This window comes from Manacus vitellinus, unplaced genomic scaffold, assembly GCF_001715985.3.
Source record: "Manacus vitellinus isolate BGI_N305 unplaced genomic scaffold, ASM171598v3 scaffold_24_pilon, whole genome shotgun sequence".
NCBI lineage: Eukaryota > Metazoa > Chordata > Aves > Passeriformes > Pipridae > Manacus > Manacus vitellinus.
This window is the reverse complement of record NW_021939798.1, coordinates 1,519,870-1,525,114: the sequence shown is the minus strand read 5'-3', so window position 1 is coordinate 1,525,114 and position 5,245 is coordinate 1,519,870. Positions and strand designations below refer to the sequence as shown.

Here is a 5,245-nt window from a genome sequence, read left to right as displayed (position 1 = left end):
GTGGCTGCCCCATCCCTGGAAGTGTCCAAGGCCAGGTTGGATGGGGCTTGGAGCAACCTGGGCTGGTGGAAGGTGTCCCTGCCCATGGCAGAGGGTGGAATGAGATGATCCTTAAGGTCCCTTCCAGCCCAAACCATCGTGATTCTCTGATGTTTCCATATTCTCTTACAATAATTCCCTGGGGTTCTGTTGCCTTTAAAATCTCCCAGCTCTGGGATCCAAACACTGCCCAGCCTTCTTTGTCTCTTTGTTCCTGTTTTGGTTTTGCTGATGTCATTTATTTGTTGGCTTGGCCTGTAGTGTTTTTTTGAGCTCTGTGATGTTCAATGAACTGTACTCTGTGAGATGGAAAACCCTGGCACTGAAGGGATAATCATTCAGTGACAGGAAAGGACAATAAGGTTGCAGAGCATAGAGAGTAAAAAATCCCCATCCCTCAAGGGACAGAGCAGGTACAATCCATCCTGATGCCTCAGGGAGTTGTTTGACTTGGGGATAATGGATCCCCATGGATAATGGGGAAAAATTATCACCTCCAAAGAAAACACTCATCCCATCCTGGGTCTGGAATAGTTTGAGGGAAAACAAAACCTCCCACAATAGGGGCAGAGCTGTGGACTCTGCAAATTATTCTGTAGATGCCAAAAGCTGAAAAGAAGGAAAACAAGTGATCCTGTGGTGACGGGGTGAGGATTCATCCCACATCACGTAGGAACTGGCACAGACACAGGCTCCAGGCCCTCAGAGCAGCTCCTTGAACACAAACCCATCATTCTCTCCCTTCAGTCTCTGCATCTGTTATTATCCTCCTTCAAACTTCCCCCATGAAAGGAAGAGACATCTCCTGGCCACAGTGACCCCAAGCACCGGGAGCACACAGAGCAATGTTCTGTTTTACAGAGCATTGTGTGCCTGTGGAATTAAAACTGGCTTCCTGCAGCAACTGTGCAGCGTCCTCAGGACTGGACATGCAGGTCACACATCGTCCCCCAGAAGAAATTATGTGGAACCACGGGAGAGAGCAGGAGGGGGCTGATTCAGAGGCAGGAAGATGCTTAACCCTTCCTTGGGCAATGGAGAGAGGGAAGCTCCGAGGCTCTGGAGCCCAGCAGGACACGGACAATAAGCTCCAAGGCATCCTGGCAGGTAGGGAACCAGATCAGAGGGACAGAGATGGGCCCTGAAGGAGATTTCTACATCTGCAGGTGGTAGGTCAAGGCAGTAGCTGGAGGAGGCTGTGAAGCCCTAAAAAAGCAGCTGTGAGGACAGAGTAGGGGCAAGGGCTCTGCCCCGCCTCGGGCAGGGACAAACAGCTTCTCTGCACTGCCTTGTTTGATTTTTATCTCTACTTTAGTGCTTCTGAAGGAAGGTTTGAACACCCCTGCTGTCACAGGAATCATCATCTGCTTTGTCCTTCATTTCTCTGTGCAGTTTCCCAAATGAATAAGCAAAAGAGGGCTTTGGGAAGGGGAAAAGCTAGTGGGCATCTTCCAGGAGCTCTCTGCCCCCATTCCCTCCATCTATGGGGCTGAAGCACAGGGTGAGGGAGGTTTGGTGAAGGGTCTCCATACAGCTGGGTCTCACCGTGGCCACGTCCTGCTGTGCCATCCCCTGATCACTGCTGGGACTCCTGGGTGGGCTCCAGGGGATAGTGGGCAAGGGCAATTTGAGGCCCATTGTCTCCATCTGCCAGGGGAATTGGGTCACTCCTTTGAGCAGACAGATGGGGCAGAGGTTTGAGAGTGTCCTTGAGGGCATCAGAGCAGGGAGCTGGATGGATGGGGGCTGGGAGGGAGCATACAACATGAAAACCCCAGGGAGTTTAGGCTGAGACAGGGGAGAGCATGAGGAGGCCCACAAAACACTACCAAACAGTGGAGGGTAAATTGGCTGGCCTCCCCCCATCCTCCCAAAGCATCCCTGCATCCCTGCCCACAGCAGCACAGCCAGCCCAGCACTGCTCCCTCACAGAATCACAGAGCACAGAATCAACAAGGTTAGAAAAGACCTCTGAGATCATCCAGCCCAACCCTTGACCCAACCCCACCTTGTCACCCAGACCATGGCACTGATGCCACATCCAGGCTCTGCTCAAACCCCTCCAGGGACGGGGACTGCACCCCCTCCCTGGGCAGCCCATTCCAATGCCCTCCCCACCTGCAGCATCTTTTCCTGGGCGTGCAGAGGCCTCTGCTTCCTCCAGCACTGCCTCCTCTTGCTGCCTAACCACCCAGACAAGAATTAATGGGAAATGCTGCCTTACCTTGCACACCACGTGCTCTGGGGGTCGTGGAGCAGAGGCCACAGGCGTTTGGGCCCCTCGAGCAGGGCAGCTCCGTGGTCCTGATGGTTCCTGCAGCAGGGACACTGCTCCCAGCCTGGCAGAGGTGCAGCAGGTTGCAGACACCCAGCAGACACCCAGACAGGCTGCTGGGCAGGTCCACCCTGGGGAGGACACAGGCGCCGGGAACAGCCACGGGGACAGCACCGGGAATAAAACCCACCCGGTCCCGGCTCCTCTGCCTCCTCCTCCTCACCTTGTGTGTGATTGTGGGACTGCAGCACAGCCTGCAAGGCTGCTGCCACCACAGCTGGGCTGCCAGCGCTGCACACAGTGATCGATATGTTTGGCTTTTCATGTTCATCCATCGCGGGGATCTGCTTTCACGCTTCCGGCACCGGAATGGGCTTTGGAGGCAGCTCTGAACTTTGTTCTCATGTCATTTAACATCTTTGGCCTGAATCCAGAGTGCAGGCAGCCTCCTGCTGCTCCCCTGGCACTCTGGAAGGCAGGGGTAATTCCAGCCCCTCCTCGTTGCTCCCCAAAAAAGCGCCACTTTTAGAATGTGAGCGATCTGCCCGGCACTCACTGCACACACAGACCAGGCTCTGGAGGGAGAGCCAGAGGAAAAACAGAGCTCCCAGTTTGTTTACTACCTCTTGGCACACATCCAGAGCCAGCTTTTTATACAGAACTTCCCAGGCTCTGCAGCCTGGGCAGCGGGATGCAGCTCTGCCCTGCTCCCAGCACTCCGACCGGTCCCAGCAGCATCCTGGCCCTGCTGTGCTGGGACTGGGACGTGTGGAGCTCCTGCCTGTTCAGGAAATTTGTGATGTGTAAATACAGCAGCGTGAGGGGGTGTGTGGTGGAGGGGAATAAGGGATTTCAGTCCATGCTCCACTGTTAAAAAACGCTTTTCTGTGTTTCTGAGCTCTCCTGGGAAGCAAAGCTGACGTCACTTCTGAGCAGGGAAATTTGTGGGGGTTTCTGGATGGTGGAAGGAGAGAAAGGTTAATCCAAAGGTACTGAGAGACAGGACCAGTTCTAGATGTAAACCAGGGCTCACAGCAAAAGGTGTTTTGGCAAAGACCTTCATTCCCGGGGTCAAGGGAGCGGGCAAAAAAAAAAAAATAATTAAAATTCTGTAACCCTTTTGTACCTGACACAGGAGGGGAAATGCTGTTTTAAACTAGAATGCAATTCCCAATTAAGGAACAATAAAAAGAAAAAAAACACTCATTAGCTTAAAACCAGTTTCACCAAGGACTGACTGCAGCCCTTTTCTAGGACTGGAAGCCTCTGGCACTGACACTGCCAGGACAAAGCCAGATTGGACAGGGCTTGGAGCAACCTGGAATTGGATGGGCTTTAAAGTCCCTTCCAGCGCAGACCATTCCATGACTTTATGATTCTATGACCTCTGCAATGACAGGGAGGTGACTCAGAGGCAAATCCCAGAGGGACGGGTCCATCCATCCTGCCTGGCCTTGGAATGACAAAACATGGCAGGTATCAAATCCCAGATCTCAGGGTGGTTATTAAACATCCCCCTCCAGTGTTTACTGTAGGACCTGGTATATTTGAGCCACCATGAAGATATTCCTCAAGGTCTTTGGTTGGAGGCTCCTGGCAGAGGAGGGATTCAGGCTCTGTGGTGGCTCACACCAAGATCTGCACCCCATTAGGGGTTTGTTCCTGTCCCTCACCCTCACAGCCATTCTGAGGGCAATCCATGGCATTCTTAAGAACTGCTCTTAAAACATCACCATATTTATAACTAATGCCCTAATTTGAAGGGATACTCAGTTCTCCTGGATCTAAGAAATTATTAATTAAAATGCAACAGGAAAACTCATTAGGGAATAGAATCAAACTTTCAATTAATGTCATTTTTATCTGGGAACATTAGATGAGTCTTATTTTTTCCACTTTAACAAGGATCTGGAAACATTTCCCAACTATTACAGTTCCTCCTATGAAATAATGTGATCTCTCATTTGCATATAAGAAAACAATTTCTGTATTCACTCTGACTCTGAGCTGCCCTATTTATATCAGGGAATGGAGCTGAAATCTGCCTTTGCATTAAAGACAAGTCTTTTATTATGCAGAACAGCAGTACATTTTACCAGTCCCATGGTGAACTTGTAGCATTATTTCAGGGTGTTATTTAACCCAGTCTTTAATTTTGGGCTCTACATGAGGCTTAGCAGGGGGGCTGAGCAAAAAGCCAGGTGGGGGTCTCTTGCTGAGTGTTACACAGACATTTCCTTTAGTCTTTTTTGAAATATTTCACTTCTTGATCCAAATATTTTACTTTCAATTTTGGTTTCCGTCTCAAAGCAAAACCTACTTGAAATCACAGAGCCTTCAGGTGCCAGGCATGAATTCCATATCACTTAAAACCCAACAAATCAGCCACCTCCAGACTCCATTGGTAGTGCACTTATTTTTCTTTCTGATCTGTGAACATTTTGTTCAGGTTTGGGGGTGGGTTTGCTCTGTTGTTTGTATATCTAAGAGGCCATTCCACAGCATCCAAAATCTACAAGTCCCCAGAAACCTGATCTTTAGCTGCAGAACTGACCCAGTGATGTTCCATGTCCATCTAAGCTCTGAATGAGTTTGGTAACATCTGAGTTCTTCTGGTGAATCCTGAACAGCCCCAGGAAAAGAAAGCTTTCAAAAAAAGCTCCTTGAGGGGCTCTGATACACATCTTTTGTCTCCCAGACTTCCACCCTTATTGTTGCTGCAAACATCAGATAAATCAGCTGTCTGAAAACAAAAGAAAAGAAACAATACCAGTAATCATCGTTTCATTAGTGATTTAAATTGTGAGAGCAGAACAGCCAGAGAGTCACCTGGATTATACAGGGAGTCAGGAAACCACAGTCACAGAACATGTTGAGTTGGGAAGGACCCACAAGGATCATCCAGTCCAGCTCCTGGCCCTGCACAGGCCC

At 50.1% G+C, this 5,245-nt stretch overlaps 1 protein-coding gene and 1 long non-coding RNA gene across 2 annotated transcripts in view; one reads left to right on the top strand and one right to left on the bottom strand.

Moving 5' to 3' along the window:
• Positions 1-5,245, top strand: part of SHISA6 (shisa family member 6) — a gene marked incomplete at its 5' end in the record, with an annotated part of 261,715 nt that overhangs the window by 106,454 nt on the left and 150,016 nt on the right. The window lies entirely within an intron of this gene.
• The window catches only part of LOC115307499, a 4,397-nt gene continuing 3,669 nt past the window's right edge, over positions 4,518-5,245 (bottom strand). The window contains exon 3 of the long non-coding RNA XR_003915832.1: positions 4,518-5,057. This is a non-coding gene — a long non-coding RNA (uncharacterized LOC115307499). The remainder of the gene's footprint in view (positions 5,058-5,245) is intronic.